Source organism: Aphis gossypii, chromosome 2 (assembly GCF_020184175.1).
Source record: "Aphis gossypii isolate Hap1 chromosome 2, ASM2018417v2, whole genome shotgun sequence".
Taxonomy (NCBI): Eukaryota; Metazoa; Arthropoda; class Insecta; order Hemiptera; family Aphididae; genus Aphis; species Aphis gossypii.
This window is the reverse complement of record NC_065531.1, coordinates 65,678,463-65,701,312: the sequence shown is the minus strand read 5'-3', so window position 1 is coordinate 65,701,312 and position 22,850 is coordinate 65,678,463. Positions and strand designations below refer to the sequence as shown.

General features: G+C 26.8%; 2 long non-coding RNA genes across 3 annotated transcripts; both read right to left on the bottom strand.

Annotated features, from left to right (window-relative positions):
• Nucleotides 1-510: 510 nt before the first annotated feature.
• Nucleotides 511-4,733, bottom strand: LOC126550411 (uncharacterized). The gene is made up of 3 exons (XR_007604494.1): nucleotides 4,629-4,733; nucleotides 3,151-3,322; nucleotides 511-745 (listed from the first exon to the last, which is right to left on the bottom strand). It is a non-coding gene; the product is annotated as an uncharacterized LOC126550411 (long non-coding RNA).
• A 6,997-nt stretch (nucleotides 4,734-11,730) lies between these two features.
• On the bottom strand, nucleotides 11,731-22,450 carry LOC126550277 (uncharacterized). 2 transcript variants are annotated; one of them, XR_007604324.1, is made up of 5 exons: nucleotides 22,190-22,450; nucleotides 21,888-22,063; nucleotides 20,678-20,861; nucleotides 19,621-19,933; nucleotides 11,731-11,886 (listed from the first exon to the last, which is right to left on the bottom strand). It is a non-coding gene; the product is annotated as an uncharacterized LOC126550277 (long non-coding RNA). The 2 variants fall into 2 exon arrangements; XR_007604323.1 differs by lacking the exon at nucleotides 11,731-11,886 and having other exon boundaries at nucleotides 17,834-19,933.
• Between the last annotated feature and the right edge of the window lie 400 nt (nucleotides 22,451-22,850).

The following is a 22,850-nucleotide window of genomic DNA, read 5'->3' as shown; positions in this document are numbered from 1 at the left end:
AACGGATCCTCTAGAAGATGGTAATCTTTTTAAAACTAAAAAATACAATAGTCTCATAAAACCTATATATCTCGTGACCCATGTATTTTAGTTTCTCTATAACGAAAATTCTTTTATAACGGAAATATGACTTGGTCCCGTGCGAATCCGTCGTAAGGAGGTTTTATTGTACTTTAAAATAACCAGAAGCAAAAATAATTATCGTTTATTTTATCGTTAATTAAGAATTGGTTTTTCAACCAATGGTGCTCCTGGGATTAGAATACAGAATCCCTCATGTTTTATTCTAATTACGATTTATACGCTAACGATTTTCGTTATTTTGTGATTATTAAAAAAAAAATAAATTTTAATATCACAATTTATTAATGATGATTTTTTTTATTTATTTCGTATAGCTTTTAACACAAATCAACTTAACTATCAAACTCTAATTAAAATGTAAACTAAAAAAATACAAAACATAGTATAGATAATATAGATTATAGATATAAAAATTTAATGGTATAACTTAAATTAGAACTATAATATTATTCAAAAATCATAAATATTAAAAGTGAGTCGTCCTGGCGATGTGGGTTCATAGACAGATGTCGAAGTTCGGTAATCCAGGTGATTGTTCGGGCTTTTTTGGCAATCGATTACTATATGATTTATTGTTTGTTCCCCGTTTCCGCAATCACACACTGGGTTATTTTTGAACCCCCACTTATGTTGGAGATAACCACATCGACCATGACTTGTTCTGGAGATAATATTATGATAAAAATACATATTATTCAATTGTATTAAGTATGTATCTAAGTAATGGATTAGAAAATAAAAACTTTTAATTTAAATTAAACTTGTTAAGATAGGTTATATTTCAAAAAAATGTAACATATATAAAAAGCTATTTAAGTGTACCTAATAAAAGTGTAGATGTATTCATTTAGTATGTAGATACGATCTACTGAACGCAAAAAAATGTACCTATATAATGTATTGAAATTTGATAAATCAATTAATATTATTTTCAGCGGTTAATATACAACTATCTATTTATATACGAATTTATAATATACCTACGTCAGTTATGGCTTATTAAATAAAACTTAAAGGCAAAGTGCATACGATGTTTGCTTAATAGTCTTTATAATTTTATCTCGTAAACCATATTGTAAATATTCGTAAAATATGCTTTTGTACACAGATCACGTCATACTTATAACAATCACTTGTAAGTTATATTTATATCTCACTATTTTAGGTGTTTATTTTTGATAACTAACAAAAAACCACATATTTCATTTTCAGTTACTCCCTTTGTACAAATATTGATGTATAATTTTATAAAATTTGCGTAAACATGTACAATTTAGTTATTCATTATAAAAATATGGTAAGATAGTCTTTTGTTACAAAATGACGGAATAAGTTAAGTATAATAGCTATTATATCGTTAAGTAATGATTTGAATGTAAAAAAAATAATTGGAGAGAAATATTATGAATAAATAGAAATATTTATTAAAAACCAGCTCTAGGTATACAAAATATATTTTGTTATTCAAAATCAATTGTAGAAACTTGAAATGTTCACAAAATATTTACATTAGAATTTTCTAAACATAATAAAGTTATAAAACATTAAGGATCTATTTATACCATTCATACACCCATGAAATGTTCTACTTGTTAATTTTAATTCGATATAATATTATTATGTATAGTGCCTAACATTTTTGTTTTAAGTTTCTTAAAAATTTTTTACAGCAATTAGAATATGCCAAAAATAAATAAACACAATTTTTTTATAAGTTTTTAACTTTCAAACTGACAAAAATTCTTAAAACCATTAAATTATTTTGTAGACATTATATTATCTTTACAGAAAGTTTGTCTCTACTCAGAATCGTTTTTCATCATATTACTCGTATACCTACCTGTCCTACCTATTCATTACTATTTTTTATTCAATTCAAATTGAACTTATCCATTATAGTGATTTACTCATTTATGAGATACACTGATGATAACAATAATAAATATTAAAAAAGCGAGTAGAGTAAACTCCTCAGCTTTTAATATTCTTGATTTGTACTTTTAATGGTAATAACTATTGTTATCATTAATATTTTAAGTTTATTTTATTAACATTTAAAAAATACTTGAATATATATCGACTATAATATTTATGTATATAAAAATGGGCACCTAATATAATTTTATAATTTTAAATCAAAACATCATGATATTATGTTTTTATGCATAATTCTAAGATTGGCATACACACAGGTAAATTTTGATTTCATTTTAATTTCGACAAATATATTTGAGTGTATTATAGTTATTATTTATTATTATTATTATTCACTTTTATTATATTAGTATTCGATTAGTTAAAAGTTAAGCTGGTTAACAAATGTTCTTTCTTTTATATTGATAATTTTATCTATTTAAGTTTAATGTATTACCATAATCTCTCTACGGAAGACTTAACAAATAACAGATCACACAAAATTGTAAATCCTTATAATACCTATGAACTACCAATATTATAGGTAAATATATAATATTTTAATATAGACATATAATATTGGTATACCGTATACCTACACTTTTTTTATTATATAAAAAGTATAATGATGTGATTCAATGTTTGATTTAATATAAACAGTTAAGCTTGTCCCACACTCCCGACGACTCATGTACTTGGGCGAGTACGGTAATCATGATTATTTCATTACTAATAAGAAATCACGATTAAAAATAAAAGTTATATTTTAAGAGTATGCTGACACCCTGTACACTCAAAGTTGTACTTACAAGCTGGTTTTCATTGTTCAAATTTAATGAGTAAATGAGTTGTGTAAATTTAAAAAATACATTATTATGTCCGCAAATGAGTCATAAATCATTATATGTGCCATAAACATTCTAAAATATCATTAAACTATAAAATATTAATCTAAACCTAACTCAGATAAGTATAAACGTAGATTAAAAACTTTATAAATAGAGGTAGAAGGATCCGTGACATACTGTAATCCATTGACTATACCTTAATCATTTTTAATAGTTAAGTACCTACCTACTATTAATAACTTACTTAACTAAAAATCCAAAACTAACAAAACAAGTCAATAAGTTTTTTTAGTTATTTAATTACTTTGAAATCATTGAATTTAGTCAGGTTCAGAGTCTTCATCTTCGAGTAAAAGTTCCAAAATAATTTGTCTATTTTGAATTGCTAATTCCGGTAGTACGATAGGTATTGCTATACAAGGATGTTCATCTAATAGCAACTTTTGATAATCATATACATTTTCTATGCCTCCCATCTAAAAAAAAAAAAAATACACCAATTACCTATTATACAAAGTTGATAAAATAATAATATATTCAATTATAATCAATTTATTATAAATAACGTCAACATATATTAAGGGAAAATTATGTATTGATACGAGTAATAAAATGCATTATAAATTTCGTTAAATGCAATTTTTAAAAATAGGAGAAAGTCACATTACTTAATAGAAAATAGAAAATATAACTTATCAAACATTATTAAATAAGTCACTAGTTGTAATGTGTGTGTTAAATTTTAATTCAATGGTAAATATTGTTGAGCGTAACTTAAGTTGACGATTCTGAGGGGAGACAATATTTGTCACCCAGTATATCTAAGAATATTTTATTATTATTAATTTTTATTAGTTATAGTGGCGTTATACGGTATAGGTTGAACTAATTTTTGCCTACATATAATATGTATATAATCATAAAAACATTATATTATAATATAGTAATTTGTTGTTATAAAAATTAGTTCGTATACATATCATACATATATATATTAAGTATTATGTTTTATATATAGAATGATATTAATTAATATAAATATTATTGATTAATATAAATATAAATTGTCTTTAAAAAAAATGTTGAATAACATACCTATTGCCAATAACATTATGAAAAATCATAGGTTCAATTCTTAGGCCTAAGTTACGACAAATGAAAATTTTAATGCATTTTTATTTACAAAATAATTTTTTTAATGTATTGTTTAGAATTTTTTCCTGGCTCAATGAAACCTATGTATGTAGGTATTTATGTAAATAACATTTATATTAATAACAGATAATCAAAAGTCTTTAATGTATTTCCTAACAATAGCGGTGAAACAGGCTTATCGATCCATTAAACTAATTAAGGCAAAATTAATTTTGCAGATTTGATGTAAAAATGGTTGGATGTCTAGTGTCTATTGACAACAATATAGAAGAAATTATAGGCTTATTCTAAACTAACTTAACAGGATATTTAAGAATGTATTTAAAAATATCTACTAAATAACATGACAATGTTAACTTAAGTTTTTAATAACGATAATAATCAAATTTTATATTTTTAACGTAAAAATAACAAAGGTTCAGTATCTATATTTAAAAAAATTGAATCCCCAGAAAAATTTTTTCAGTTCCAGCATTGCTTATGGGGGGAAAAATTACTTGAAACCGTTTCCCGACACAATAAAAACATACAGTTATAATATATGTGATGTTAATACAAAATATAACAATATTTTAATGAAGTATATAATAGCAATAAGTAATAGATATTAAAAAAACCAAGCATTACCTTGACAAAACAGCAGGATTATTTGAATCAAGTTTGTTGCAGCATTAAAATTATTCTAGGCGCAGTTGTAGAATATAGTTGAGATAGCGTAAGCAAACAAACGTGTTGAATGCGTCCGTAACAATATATTTTGTACAGTGGCAATATTGGTGTATCGGCTATAACTGGTCATCGTCGGTAAGTAGGAAGGGGAAACGTTGTTCACTAAGTGATATTAGAACCTATCAATGCGCTCTGGCCCTGCTAATTACCTTTTACAAACACTAATTAATCTGTATAGCAGCAGTAGTAAATAAAACACATTAAAATTGCTGGTAAACAGGATGTCACCAATCACCTTAAAATATTTTGTTTTGTCTCTCTAACTGCTGGCTAACATAAAATATATCAAATTTTACGTATATATATGATAAAATAAATAATTATATATGATAAGATTTAATATTAGAATATAATAAACGTGATGTTCATGATCAAACTTCAACAAACCTATTGTAATACTAATAATAAATTAAACAACCATAATATAATACACTTATATCTATAGTCTGACTCACGAAAGAAACGTACCGTTTCGCACATGTAGACGGTGGACCACAAACTACCTGTGTCACGACGCACCACCCGATTGGGAAAATTCGAGACAGCTCGGTAGTTAAGTTATTTTTTCCCAATCTGGTGGTGCGTCGTGCCGCAGGTGGTCATTGGTCAACAGTTTACATGTGCGAAACGGTACCTTTCTTTCGTGAGACAAACTATAAACACAAAAATAAATAGGTTGACTGACCGTCTACAAATCAAGTATACAAATGTATATCATATACCATTGAATTAAAATTTAACATAACCATTACAACGGCCCACCCAACACTTATTATACTATACAGCATGCAGAGCAATACCCACTACTACCTTTTTTTCATAATAAAATACTTTAGAGTTTTACAACTAAAAAAATATACAATTTTCTCGTATCTATTTATTTAAAAATCGAATAAGTATCTTCCTATTTAATTGACACAGATGAAATGTAAATATTAATGTCATATAGCGATCCACTATTATATACATGCATAACAAAATAGTTTTTATTCTTTTACTTAAGTTCACAATGACTACAGCAGAACATGATTATTTTAAATCAATTAGCGTTTACCTGTTGTTCAAATGTTAACGCAATATCCCTGACAGTCGGTTGGAAGAGTAATATTCGTATTGTACATAACATAATGTACACCGGTCTGTCGTTCAGATAAAGGTTCAAGAAGGTACATACGCTGTGTTCGGTGAAACGACGGGTGACCGGGTTTTTAAATGACCTTTTTTATGATCGACCCCCCATCAGAAGACATTGTGAGATACAATAAAATGACGTATAATATAAGTAACAAGTAACGAAAACATCGCGTGTCCTTGATGTAGGTTCGATGACGACCAGACCATTAACCAGATATAAGTAGGGTCCCTGAAATATGCGCAGTATACATTTTTGTATTTTTAAAAACCTTTATTATTTTATGTACCTATTATTATATTATATTATATATAAACCTATCTTTTTAGTTAATATAGGTACATCTACTTATGGTTTGCGTATTTTTAAAACATGTAATGATTTTTATTATTATTATATTTTTTTATTCAAACCATATAGTCGGTTACAGCTACAATAATGCTACATTAAATAATATAATCTAAAAACTACTTTACTCGTAAGTTATTAACCTTTAACGTTGTTATTATCAAGAGTCTGGACGTAAGGTCAACACAATGGCCTGTTTTTATCAGTTTCCTAACTAAATAATGGGTAAAGTATAAAATGTAATAAAACATCGTCCAATGAGCCGATTATATGAAACATAAGAATATTTAACAACTAAATGTCAATATTACGTTTATCCGTTGTGTATTTTGTAAAATAATCATGGCATTAATTTCTCATCCATATAGATAACCTATATATAGTTATAAAATATAAATAATGTACAAAATACGAGTATTGAGTTGGTATGCGTAATTATATTGGTCAACGGTTCCCAAACCTTTACGACCACGGCACGCAAGGTTTAGCAAGTTCCCACACGAAATATAGCAGGTAAGCGGGTACACATTGTATAAATTCCCTCACGAAAAAAAGTATCCATACGTAAGTTCCCACACGAAATTTTTTTAATTCAATTAATAATATTATGTGAAGGTATGGTCCACATATTATTTTTATAAGTATAAAATAATAATAATAGAAAAATATGAAATTTTATTTGGTTTATTTGCTAAAGCTCAAACACTTCACATAGTCATGCTGTGTATAATTATTTTTAAGTTATAATCTGATATTTTATTATTGATATAGTTTTGTTTTTCTTCTTTTCAAATTATTAATATTGAGTAACTTTTAACTCTACAGCTTAATAATTTTAAAATAACTTAACGAGTTAAAAAATAATAGTTGACATGCCTAGCCTTGGTATTTTTTATAATTTTTTTTTTGTGTGGTAACTTACGTATAGGTACATACGCAGGGGTAATTTTTACCTGTTATATCTCGTGTGGGAACTTATACTTTCGCCCTTAAATTTCGCCCCGGCACGGCATCTTAAAAAATAGTTAGTATTTCTCGGAATGGCGGAACCCCAATGTCTTCAACACAATTTGGGAAACGCTGATATAGATATTTGTATGGCTGCAACATACGAACTGAGCTCCAATACAACCTTTTACGACGAATTAATTGAGTCCAGGGTTGTTTTTTAGTATATACCTATTTATTCCATGTTTTAATGCTAGCTGTATCCCGTATAACTTTAAAAATATATATTTAATATTTATACAGAATTAGAACTATCTTTTTAAACATGTTTGTATTGCTGATGATAAAATTATATTTTTATATTAGTAAAATGTATGTGATACCTAATTATTGTTTGTATTCATATCGAGTTATTTTGTTTGATTGAGACAAAAATTATAGTATAAACGATATCAAGCAGTCGTGTTTGTGTATATTATAGGTATCCAGACGGAGCAGCTGTTGATGCGCTACACGGCTGTTCGGCATAAGACGTGTGAAAATAACATATTATGTTCGAATGCAGCGCGGCATAATTTTCGCTGTGACGGTTGATTTTATATTTTACTTAAAATAATCCTCGGAATCAATAAGTGTTAGTAAATTTTAGTTTCCTAAACCTGGAGTCAATTAGTATGTGTTCCGTGTGTATCCGTGATTGAATTAGTAAATTATTTTTTTTTCCGCTTAGACATAGGAACCCAATTAGTATATTATAGCGATTCGTGTTATACGTGTATAATAAATGTATACAACAAATCCTAACCTCGCCATCAGATTCCACGTTTGGATTAAGACCAATATTTTTTTTTTCACTTTGAAAAGAACTGAAGTTTGCCTGTAGCTTGTCGTACAGATAGATGATTATACAGGTAATATAACAAAAGAATATTACTGAGGGTGTACTCGTAGGTACTACATGAAGTTGAGCCCCAACATTGTACTCTTTTATTTAAAACATTAGCAGTATATTGTGTATTTTAATTCTATTAAAAATAAAGAAAACAGCATACTACAAACAGTATCATAATGTGATACCGTTTCACCATATATAATGACAATAGTTTTAAAATGTTCACATCATAACTCAATGTTCAAACGTGTTCAACTTAAGTATGGTAATATTTAAATACAAGATAATACTCGTAATATGTGATTATTGATGTTTATTTTATTATTAGGTGCCTATTTAAAAAGAGGTGATTCATACAATCGAAACAATTGTACATTAAATATTTGTCATTAAAGTAATGACATTTAGACATTAAGTAAATGATAGACAGTAGTATACTCATTCCTCGTTATAAATTATTGATGTTGAAATAATAATATACGGTTTTAATCATATTGTCCAGTGAAGACTAGTCGTGTAATAGTGAGTCATAAATAAAATTCAAAGTTAATCTTTGGTAGATAAAATATATATTTAATAGAATCTAAAAAAAATTATATTGTCTAAAGTCCTGAATGTGTAACATAATCACACATTTTATTATTAATTATTACGCCCAGTAATGTTTTATATTCAATTAACATACTAAAAACCCGTTTGTAATTAATACGACATATTAATATATGTAAATAATAAATATGTATACATGGTTTTAAACGATAAATATTATTTTGTTCATTGTTAAGAATTTTAATATTAGTATAATATATATTTAAATTATATTGCCAATCGATTTTGAATGTTTTGATACAGAAATACGAATGCACACATAAATTGTTATTTAAGAAGAAAAAAAAATTTCAATAACGATAATAATAATGCCTAAATAAATTATAATATATATTATAAGTTAGTTCAATTTATTTAAAATAAAATATAATGAATGTGCTATATATTGTTTTTTAATATTAAATTGTTATTATTACATTTAAATATTTTGACTATCCTCATATACTATATAAATATAATATTATAAAATATGTATACTTTGTACAGTGCACTTATGAACCATAACGTAGTTTTATAGGTACCTATACAATATACATAAATATTATAATCAGTAGCGTATGGAAACACGAACCAGTATTTTATAAAAACTATACTCATCATATAATTATAAGAAGCTGGATGGGCTCAGTAGATTTTCTCTCATTTGAGATCGGTAGATATTAGAGAATATTAAATATTTAAATGATAAATAATACAATATTACGACCATACTTGATCCCTTATTTTAGAAAGGAAAATGCGCTCAACGGCGTTTGGCTGATTAATTAAAATTAAGTAATGTGTAAGTGCACGTCTATACCTACAGTATACATAACAATAACTTATAACAACTTCCGTCACTCGCCCTTCTACCTTTGAGATAAAAGCAAGGAAAATATTGTTTGCACCTCACCCTTTCCCCCCTTGTTAACTTATCAAACAACCACTCACTTATTCAATTTACAGTTTTGGTAAAAGGTATTTGTTTGAGATTTTATACCATGGAGAGAAAAACATGTACTGATGTACATCAAAGTTGGTGTAAATTATTTGTATACAGGATGACTCACTGTGCAGATTATTCTCGAATATATCTTCGCCAACTACCTATATACATATTATAATATTACATAAATATTATCCACGATATTTTATGAGTACCCATCACTTAAGCTTCAAAAATTACATATAACTACCTACACAAACAGTTAAATTAATTTTTAAATTTTTAATTGACTTTATATTAATCCCAAATCCCAGATTAAGAAAATTAATATTAAAGGATATCGTTATTTTAATAATTAACTAAAATTAGATTAAGTTGCATTAGAATCACAGACCGTAATTGTCTTTAAAACAATACCTAGTTATAAATTTATCATCGTTCAAAAATAACGATTAAAAAGAAAAATTAAATCGACATGGGCGAACTTAGCAAAACAGCACTCTGTAAGTATACAGTATAATGTCGCTAAAAATTATAAATATATTTATAAACTTGGGCTGTGTGCTTGCAATGCGGGGAGGCGTTGTCGTGGGACGATGAAAGTTTCGCCCATAATACTATACTTACACGCGATTCGCTGACGAATTTTATTTCACGGGCGGCGGGGTAGACGTAAAAGCGTCATAGCCCACAAGCGCCGCGCGTGTACGTAGTACTAGTAGGTATATAGAAATAGTATGCACAATATATATATATGTATATTGTATACTCGCTAAAATAGAGTTAAGTAATAATCTTAAAGTATGTGTTGTGTAAATATTATATGATGCATATGTACAGATTATTATACTACTATATAAATGGTTAAATAATAAATAATCATACAGAAGAGTAGTGAAGAATATGCCATTTTAAATTTTTACAGATCCACTCACACATAATATGTAGTAATCAAAAACGGGATAAATATTATAAATTGCTATTCTTGTCAATCGGATAAGTACATAACAGTGAAATACCATAGTACTTATACTCCGTAGCGGTAAGCCATTATACACAGTGTATAATTATATCGTTTACTTTGGAAATTAAATCAGAAATTACTTTGACGCTATACATAATGCTGTCAAGCGACAATAGCTATAGATACCAATAATTATTTTCAGGCAATAGGGTGGACAGGCGGCAATTGTTAATAAAGGCTCCAAATTCGTTTCGGTCGTTTAACACGATGCACATGCTTACCCGGCTCACGGCATTGGTGGGGTGATTGCAATAATAAACGGTATAGGAGGGATGGATACGTCATATTATCCAAATGCTAATACACATTGTCAAACAAATGATATTAAGTTTTACAATAGAAAAAGTAATTAAAATTGAAACAAATTGAAATATACAAAATTGAATTATACCTACATGACGATTATAGTAGCTATATATATAGCTATATATAGTTCATAGTTATATGACCTATATATTAAATAATGATAGGTTCGTCTATAGAGATTGTATATCTTAGCTTCGAAAAACAAAGATTAAGCCTCAAATAACATACGCAAGATCCATTGACGAGTCCTATTTGAGAGAGTATGATTGTCGACAGACGACGGACTGATAAATCGCATTGAAATATTTAGGTACTGTAAACAGTAAATTTTGTTTCGGTCTTTTAGTCACGAGAGCGGCAATCTCCCTCTGTAAAATCAATGTTCGTGGTGACGAAGATGATGATGTACAAGTGAGGTAATGGAATATTCTAACATTTCGAACATAAACAGGGGAAATATTGTCAACAACGTACGAAAGTTAATATAAGGGTGAAAAGTATGGCCTACTCGGCGCGTAGGGTGGTTTTATTGTGATTGTTTGCATAGGGTTTTATACCATATATATATACCACATTATACGAACCAAAAGACCCTCCCGATTTATTTCTTCGTTGGTTGAAAAATATTACTTGATGTCGGAAACATCATAACAAATGTACGAGTATTTTGTATATTTTTCAGTAAAAATCAAAAACAGTAATAAAATATATTATAACACACATCACACATAATCACTGTTAATATACTATGGTATTAAATTGAATATGAAAACATTATGTAATTAAAATATAAGTATATTCACTCATTACTCATTGCAGTATTGAATGCGAAATAAGCGTACGCTTTGCAGGAGTGGCTTCGCAATGACGGAAGGTTCCACATGCGAATTATTTGCACTCGATTCATCGACAAGCTCCGATTGGTGAGTGGCGGTGTTGCAGTACAGATGCCCACCATGAATATTCTAATCACTATAATAACGTAATAATAAAATATATACCTACTGCATAATATAATTAAGATGTTAAAATGTAACTATCGGAGATGACGACATTGTGCATGTATATTATTATACAAATCCAAGAAATACAAATTGAGGCTAAAAAAAATAATGTTTACGATTCTAGTATATGGAAGGAGATAGAAACTTTTAATACACGGAATGACGGTTACAATAATAGCTAATATAGAACAAATTTTCAACCGTAGGCCAGCACCATTATTTTTATAGACGCTGTGATCCATTTTTTAAATATACCTACTTTTTTTACATACTTTAATAGTAAAATACAGTTATTATTAGGTTTAAAAATGTATACTTTACACCTATTCTTAAACGAACTTTTGTAATTAGGCAGTATTTGTAAAAATATTTTTAAATAACTAGTATCGTATTAACTTTTTAAAAAACGTCGGACGTTTGGAAATTGTTACAATAAATACCACAAAAAATTATAATATTTCCATCGTCAATTTCGTGTGCGATATATATAGTAGCGATCGGATTTAATCATTACGTAATTACGCCAAGAGTAAAAATTTCCCAGGAAAATATTAAGTAATAAAAATTATGAAAAAACGGACATTTTGGCGCTAAACTAGTTTTTGACAAAATTTTAATTGTTTTACTATTCAAATTAAAAACAATTTTGTTGTTTGAAAATGCATAAATAACTCTTGAAATCTTCACTAAATATTCATAGTAGCATTTAATAGACATTATATTATAATATATTTTAATATTTTGGGACATTTTTTACTAATTTTAAATAATAGAAATTTTTGAATTTTAATTTATGTATAATAAGATTGTTGTTTAAAAAATTTGATGACTTAATATAATGTTTCTTTTAGTTTTATCAGATTCTTATATATTACCTATGTATAGTAATAAAAAATATCAAAAATACTTTGTGACAAACTTTTTGTAATTATTTTAATTTTTAATTTTTACAAAATTTATCAAAATCATGAAAAATTCAAAGTTTTAATATTTAATTCAAGATTCCTCGTTAAGATTTTTTAACTAAAACTATAAAAATAATTTATTGAAGTTCACAATTTTTCATATACGGAAGCGCTTGTATTCACGGCATCGGAAATTCGAACATGTTAATAATATAGGTATTAGGTATTAATGATTTATATAATTATATTATTATATTACTGATACGGTATTTTGAAGACTTCGCTGATATTTTATATAATATAACATGTGTTCAAGACAAGTAAACATTACATAAAGGGTTATGGACATTTGGGATATCTGAAGAAACTGAAGTAATACTTTTATTAAACTAAATTTTAAAGACGACATTTATAAATTAAATAAGATACCTATCTAGTCTAACATTTTTATATTCACATAAGTCATAAGCAGTTGATTATTTTTCACTATTACTGCAGCAGTATATATGTTTACGTTTAAGCATGAAATTTGCTATTTTATTATTTAAATTACCTACTGCTATAGTTATCAGAATAAATAACTAGTTATTTTTAAATAAAAAAATATTTATTATATTCTGTAATGATAATAAATTTTGTATTTTATTAAAAAAATTGCAAGTTTCAGAAAAAACTATAAATATTATCTAAAAAATACCTAAAACAATTTCTGTTTGTATATATTTATTCACAAATCACAATATTTTAAAAATAAAGTTGGTTTATTAACTCAGTGTTAGTCTAAAACGTGAAATATATTATTATTATAATTATTTTAACAAAATATTAAAATAGGTACGTGAAATATACGATATAATATAATATGATACATTGATACGTGGATACGTTAGTGCTACGCATAAAAATAGTCGTAATAAAATATTATAATAGTACATATTTTGTACCTACACTATGTAATTGGCAGTAATAAAATTTTAAATAATAATTATCCTTTACATAGTTCACATCATTAAAAATGTTCAATGTGTTTACTAACTGTGTAGCCTAGCTATTTATTATTATTTTTATTATATTGATCTCGATAAAAGAGAAAATAATATAAACAATATAATAATAATCTCTCGTTAATAAATAAACTATAATATACTTATGGTAATTACACCATTGCACGACATTAAAAAAAATACTTAAAATATAAATAGTCGAAATGTTAAGTTCAAGATTATATATTTTATCATTGTTCGAGTCAAAACCGTAGGAATAATAATTAGTAATAATGTACTATTCATTTTAAAACTCAGATAATAATAATAAAGATTGTTATTCTTAATTCACAGTAATATTTGAGGTTGAAAGAAAATTATTACACAACAATTTCACATATTGTATAGATCAGTGGTTTTCAACCAGTGACGGGTGTACCGCGAGCGCCCTTGAAGTGTGCCGTGAAAAATCTATTAATAGTTTTATATCTATGTATTTACTATATTATAATATTATTATCGGTATTCACTATTCGGTGATATTATATGTATTGCCCGGTACCTATTGGTGTGTCGCGAAAATTTTGTAGGAGTTGAAGTGTGCCGCATTGTTAAAAAGGTTGAAAACCACTGGTATAGATAATACTTCAGTCTTCAATACAATATATTAAAAATATTAATTATTATGTTGCGAACTCAATATTTTAATTTCGCGTTTGACGCGTTGAGTCTTTGTAAGTATTGAATAATTTTAACAATAAAATGAATAGTAGTTCTACTAATAATTGTAAACATCAAAATAGTGAAGTATAAAATTAACTTATAATCTATACCTAGATACTTATTATATGATCTATATTTATACCGAATATTATTTGTCTTTTACAGATACTATACAATCATACTATAGCTATGAAATCCACTCGTTATTGTTTAATATTTTAAAAGAGGCTAAATCAAATATTACTTAAATAATTTTAGTTATTACTTATTACGCAAACGTCGTAAATGTTGTTGAAAAATAATAGTGTAAATGCTGTACTAGGTTAGGTACAGGCGTACAGCTTAAAATATTTTATAATATTTAATATTATTAATAGTAGGTATTTACTATTTAGGCACATGAAATTATAGCCATAGATATCGTAAATTCTAAGCTAGGATACTATCAAAAAATAAGTATAAAAATAAAATAACTGACGTTAAACAATAATATTCAAATAAGCATAATTTTAAATAGGTATTGTATAGAAATATGTTGTTAGTAATGCCGTAGGGGGACGAGGTGGCCGTGTGGTCTAAGGCGTCGGTTGCGGCGCAGCCGGTCGCTGGTTCGATCCGCGGTCACCGGGTGGCATTTTTCTTCGGGCAAGTCACGGTGTCCGGAGAATAAGTGCCGCCATCCCCCACCCCGGGGCATGGCAGAAACCTACGGGTGCCCCATTAGAAATTCTGCCACAACACACACACGTGTTTCTCCCTACCGTTCCCAACCTTACAGTAATAACCGATTAAAAACCTAATCCATCCCCAATGGCCTAAGTTGCCGCGGGTGTATTAAAAAAAAAAAAAAAAAAAAGTAATGCCGTATTTTGTAGATTTAATATAAATAAAATATGATAATATAATATCATACACGATTGGCTTATTACCTTTTAAATATATTATATTATATTTTGAGAAAAAACTAAATGATGGTAAGGGAATAATTTATTATAGTATACCTAGTAAAATAATATTATACATTTCTGTTGTAGGCCTTTACTTAAAAAACAAATTTTAATTTATAATAATATTAAGTGAATCATTAAATGTATCCTATTAAATTACATATAGGTACGAATATCCCTCCTAGCCATTGTTACTTAGTACTCATCTCATAGAAGATACCTAATACTTTACAACTTTTAATGAAGAGAGTTATGTATTACAATATTAAAATATATTCTGACATTCTGTCTTGATTATGAGTTATAAATTGTTATGCTCTCCAGACGGCTGTGATAAAATATCATATTATTCGTGTTATACTTACCTGGTTCAATATTAAATTAATGATAATTTGTCCAAATGAAAACCTATTACAATAAGATTAGATAATAATTTATCTTAGCGAGAATTTAATCAGGCAGAAACTTGAGCATTCAAAACAACATAACTTCATTTATTTTTAAGTGTATGGTATGTATTTTTCTTTTATAAAATATGTCGATAAAAATTTTTGCTTTGTAAAAAAGCTTGAAAATATAGATTATAGGTATAATACAAGGTACTTCGTGTAAGTTGTTATTACTGCCTATTGGAATAAAATAAAAATGCTGATCGTAGGTAGTGATTTCACAAATAGTTACCTATTACGAAAATCTGAAGATTACATTTTGATGAAATCAGATAATGATTTTTTATATGATGGTACACTTAATACCTACTACATAGCAGAACAGCTATATACTTTTTTCCACTTTTTTTTTTTTTTAGTATTTCACGAATATTTGACGTTAAACAATTAAAATACACTATACAAAACATACTTACAATATCATAAATTCTAAAAACAAAAATTAGTAACCGATAAAACACATTTTAAATTGTTCTATAACAGACTCAAACTTGGAAAAAGTACATAATGTAATAACTTGCATATTTTAATATCATATATGTATATGATGCGGTTATTTGTTACTTCGACCACTATCTTTATTAATAAAAAATATGATGAAATTCGATCTGTAAACTAACTACACTAGGTATAATACTATTCTAAGGACTAAAGGAGGACATCAAATATAAAGGTAATAAATTTAACACAGATATGTAATTAAATATACAAAAAAATTGCATTTAATATTATTAATATTTAAATTAAAAATAATTTACTTAAACTAAATTACATAATCTATATAAAATACATTAATCTCTAATAGTCAATGGCGGAGCGCCAATGTAATTAAATATTATACTTAAATGTAACAAAATAAGCTACCAGTTAAATATATTACAGATAACTTACATCAATTAATTTTTAATAACTATAAATTGTACATAATTATATGGAGTAATAGGTAGAATATTTTAATCTAAAAGATAACTAAAAACTACATTATTTTATTTGCGAGGGCTATAAAAGTGATTAGAATCATATGTCTATACGTAGTTGTACAAATATTATTGAGTACCTATCTAGTAATAATAACACAATATTATAAAGTCATATCTAAAATATTAATATAACTAACAGTAAAATGATAACAACTAAAATTTGATTTTAATGTTCTCATTCTCTAGTTGTTTGTAATCGTATTTTAAGAGATTTTGATACTCATAATATACATTTTCAATAATGAGACATTCCTTTATATATTTTATATTTTATTATCATAAATGAAAATAATTGTTTTACAGGATTATATACCTAATATGATTGATATCACGGAATGAATAGTTGTATTTTTATTTTTATGTTAACTATTGCGATAGGTATTGAATAATGATGATTGTTCCTACGATTTTAAAAAAATATACTAAATATTAACTAATGATAAGCCCCAAATTTATAAACTAATTTTTGGAGAAGGAGGCATTATAAAACTAAAATAAAAGACATCATTGAAATTTGTATTTGCAATTAATTATGTCTATTTCATTAGGTGTACTATCTGCTTATTATAAATAAACTATGTTTTTTTTTATTTTATTCCTATATATAAACAATAAGTACCAATGCGGTGCTCCTGATGTTATGTTGAATAAATGTAAATATTTTATATTTTATTTTTATTTTTAATGTTTTAATATTTTATGTAAATAATATATAGTAATTGTGAGTAAAAAACAATTATATTATATTATTATTATATTATTTAATTATATTTTTTTATCTTAAAAAGTTCATACTCAAATTATAAATTAACATTAAATAATCAATCAGTGTTTTTTTATAATATTAAAAAATAATATAAAGTTAATGTTAAAGATACTTAAATAAATTTAATTAATTAAAATGACTTAAAAACAAAATTATACCACAATATTTTTTTTTTACTTAATGCCTGTACCCAATAAAACTATACAGTTAGTAAAATAAAAAAATATTCTTAAATCCCTAATTAACGATGGTAATTTTCAGAAAAAATTATAATACTATACTACCTAAGTGATACACTAATCTAAAATATATTCAAATTTTTAACTGTAAAATCTAATCTGGATATTGATTTAATAAATAAGCGTTGATCAACCGAAAGCAACAAAGCGGGTAATTTGCAGAAAAACCACGCTTTGGCTTAGCAGTTGTATCACAAATTGATCACTGAACTTTCCTTACAATAAATTTTGAGTCATTTAATTACATAATAAATAAAAATAGTATGGTACTCTTAAAACACTCCTAAAAAAATTAACTTAACCATCATCTTAATCTTTTATAAACGTTAAAGGATACCAACTATAAAGACCGACAAAGTGGGTTATAACCACACTTTGGGCGAGCAGAAAATTAATATCGTGATTGAGATCAAACTTTTTGTAAAGAATATACTACATGATTAAAATGGACTCAACGTGTTAGGTAATATGTAGCAAAATAACTGTGTTGGTCCATTTCAGAGCTAATCTTAGAATAATTAACTCTATAAAATCTAAAAAAAAACTACCTACTACTTAGGAATTAATTTAAATTAACCACTTACAACTAAATATATTACAAGGTGTAAACAAAATGATTTATTATACTATACTACCTAAACGATAAACTAATCTAAAATATATTTACATTTTTAACTATAAAATCTAATCTAGATATTGGTTAAATAACTAAGGGTTGATCAACCGAAAGCAACAAAGCGGGTAATTTGCAGAAAAACCACGCTTCGGCTAAGCAGTTTCATCGGGTTGTTCGAGATTCTCTTATTAATGACACTAAGGACTTAAATTACGATACAGATTTGTACTAATTCTAATAAAAATATTGATGACATTTACATAAAATAGTTTTATTTTCTATAAGTGTGTTTTAAAAACACGGTGATAAAAATTTGAGAAAATTATTAAACTACCTATGCAATCGTCGAGATAAATGCTTTTTATATTATTATTCTCTAGCTGGTTGTTATAGCATTGATTGAAATTGTCCTTTTTATAAAATTCACAAATTGTTTTATTCAAGTGACGGAATAAATTATTATATTTATATTTTTAATGATAAGTATGAAAATATTTTGACTATGATTCTATTGTTCCTATGATGTAATAAAAAATAGAATATGAATTAATTATAAGTGAGTAGTTTTTTCGCGATTCTGTCTCCTCCTCCAATTTAAATAAATAAAAATACCACGTATTTTGAAACTATTTGAGTAGCAATATTGTAATATTATTATTATATTATTTTAATGTGGTTTTTTTTTTTTTATTCACTACGCTGGTTTATTTTAAAACTAATTTTAGAAAATAATACATTAAAAACTAAAACTATTTTTGGAAAATTTGCTACTACCTAATCATTTATTTTACATCTATGAATTAAGGAAAATTAAATAAATGGTTTTTAGATGAATCCTGTGATAGTTATTTTAATAATTAATATGAATAAATAATGAAAAATTGGTATGAATCATTCACTAAATAGCCCATCGCAGTAAAAATATTTATATCTATTATAATATATTATACCTATTATCTATGTGTGTGTTATACACATTTTATATACATGCTATAATAGTTTACACAAATGTTCAACTCTAAAAATTAAAGTGTATATTTAATCATAATGTCCTAATGTATAGAAAATTACAATATAACAATAATAATATGTACCTCCTAAATGCTTGTTTTAATATCGTCATTCATCCTGTCGGTGTTGTTGTCGTCTTCATAAGCTTCATAAATTAAATGAGTAAGTATCGAAAATATTTCGTCGTCGCTCACTTCCGAAGTACAAAGAGTATATAATAACAATTCAAAACATCTCGACACATTACTGAAACGTGGCCGCAGTTCGTTATAAGTCCCCTCTGTATGATAAATGCGATTAAAGGACTCATTCGCATCTTGGCAGGTGCGTATAATATACCGCTTGAGATCGTATTTATCCCCGGTCATTTTCCAAGCAATATTCCCAGTAAGTGATCTATAGTATTTAGTATAACAAAAAAGTGTATAAATATATTAATTCGGCGTAAAAAACAAGATTTTTTAAAATGTTTAAGTAATTTGATTAAATTTTAATTTTTTTTATTGGTTACCTAGAATATTTTTATCAAATTAAATATTTGCCCTTTATTTAAAACTGTAATGATTTGTACACATCGTAGAAATAATTTGTAAATACTAAAATACCGTACATACTAAAATTCATAAAATAACAGCTATATAAAATGTATGAAATACATTTAATTTATAACCAAACAATGTACAGTACATTTTATTCAATACAATCTTGAAAATTTAGGTTTTGTTTTCTAATTAAAAAAAAATTCATTTCAGTAATCAATTTATGTTGATTATGAATTTATTATTATAATTAATCTTTAAAAAATATAATTTTCTCAAAAATCATAAACACAAAATACTAAAAAAATATTGTCAATCTAAATAATTGATATTCGACGAAATTTAAGTTTTGAAAAAATATATATATTATTATATATAAGTATTAAGTACATATCCTAGCAAACAAGAAAACACTGATGACTCGATGAGAATATTGAAATAAAATAAACGAGTGTCGCACTTGGATTCGTGAAAATACTAAGCATCGAAAGCGATTATTCTGAATGCACCCACCAACCGGGGTACCGAAAATAGATAAAAAAACAAATCCTAAGGCTATATCTAGCTAATAATATTTTAAGATGCATAAATATTTACTTACGTTATAATCACGATTCCTCGCTTAAATTCTGCTTGCCGAAATGTGTAAAACAGAATGGTTTTCGAAGAGTGACGTGCTGACTCGATTAATGACGGTAGAAAAATGATCGGTGTTCGAGCGTCGCTGACGGGTATCGCGTTCGGATGGCTCGAACACGTCTCCCACCTAAACCATCTTTCCCAATCTACAACTCACGCGGAGGGGGTCGGTTTTATGACGCGAAATCGGTACGCTATCTGTACGCGATGTTAACATGTAGGAAAGGATGGTTTAATGTTCTTATGCAGTGCCGCCGTTTGGACCGTGCAAAGTTTAAAGATTCGTATACTTAAAATCCATTATTATTCTTGTGTTTAAATCACCTAATTATTGTATTGATAAATTCTAGGCATGCTTTGCTGCCTTCATAAAAATATAGGTATACCAACGTATTAAAAAAAAAAAATTAAATGACGCTACCTATTCAGTGTTACTAGTTATTACCAATAATATTATGTACATCAGGCATGTCAAACTCAAAATATCAAGTGGGCTAAATATATTGGATAGTTTACTACGAGGGCCGCACATAAAAATTAACGAAAAAAGAATATTTTATACAAAATGTTTCTATTTTATTCTTTATGTTTACAAAAACAAGAGATACAAAAAGAAAACAAAAAATACGAAAAAACAACTACCTACAAAAAAATTTACACTAACATTAAAAAAAAAACATTTTATTTAATTAAGAGTAAGGTGACTATATTTGACATTTCTTTTCTCCCACCAACTTTTCAAATTCAAGAGAAATATTTTTAGACAGAGTCACTTTTAATACTGAATTTAGATGTATCTCAGTTAATTTGGATCTAACGGGTTATTAATTACTGATGATTAATGAAAATAGTTGCTCACAATCACACATTGATAAGTACTACTAAACATGGAAATAATTTTACTCGTGAATTTAAAAGTTTCTACATATCGTACTGGCACAAATTTGTAAAAATCAGGTAGGTACACCCCCCTCATTAAATTTGTTTTTTAAATTTAAATCATTTTAAATCTCGATATTTTATTATGTTAATTTTTTTTTTTTTTTTAATCAATTAAAATTGGTAACCGTAGGCCGCAAAAAAATGAGCCAAGGGCCGCATGCGGCCCGCGGGCCGCGTGTTTGACGTGCCTGGTGTACATCATCTTGTTAAAATAAATTGTAGGTACTTACCTACAGTACAGTACAGACTATGTTGTTACTTGTTATAAATATATAGATCAATTGCCTTGGCTTATTGAGTGTAACCTGTAGGTATCCATCACGTATGAAACACGCGTACGAAACGCGCGTAGAAAAACCGATCGACCACAACGTCGAATTTCTGGCGCCGTACAATACGTACCTAACTGCAATATATTGTGCATATTTTATTATAATACTACGCTACGATCGTATATTGTTGGATTTATTCAGCGAAGTTGTATTTTAAATACGAAAATGATAACCGACGGTTTCATTTTAAATTCATTTACCTAAGCGACATGTTATGTGTTTGAAAATATTTCCGTGTTTGACGTATCTAGACTTCCGACGACAGAATACGACCACTGTAATATGAATATATAGTTTAAAAAGGTGTGGAATTTCGAAATATTACTTTTAACGTCGAAAATCGGTGTCCGAAACGAGTGACTTAAACGCGTAGTCCCGCTGAGAGCGATTTATATTTTTAAAATACAGTATAGCTATTTGGCGATTTAGTAATTTCAACAACAGTATAACAATTCATAAGTAGTGTCTCCATGGTGTGCATGCTTCGTTTGAGTTTCAAGCTACATACATATAATAATCGTTAAAAAAAAAAAAAATAACAAAACAGTTTGATATTCGGCTATTCATTGTCGAGAAAAATTTTATACACATCGGTTCTGTCGGAACAAACGGCAGCCAGCGTAATAGTATAAGAACTTATTTGAAACCCATTACACCCGGACCATAAAAACAAAACAAAAAAACGAAGATGTTAGTTCAATATCAAAAAAAAATTTAAATATTAACGGTAATCTAATTAATTAATGTTAAATATTTATGTTCATTAATTAAGTTATAACAATTAATAAATAATAGATAGGTATGTTTTAATACTTAAAGTTTAATAACATTTACTTTCGAAAAACATTATCAAGAAAAAAA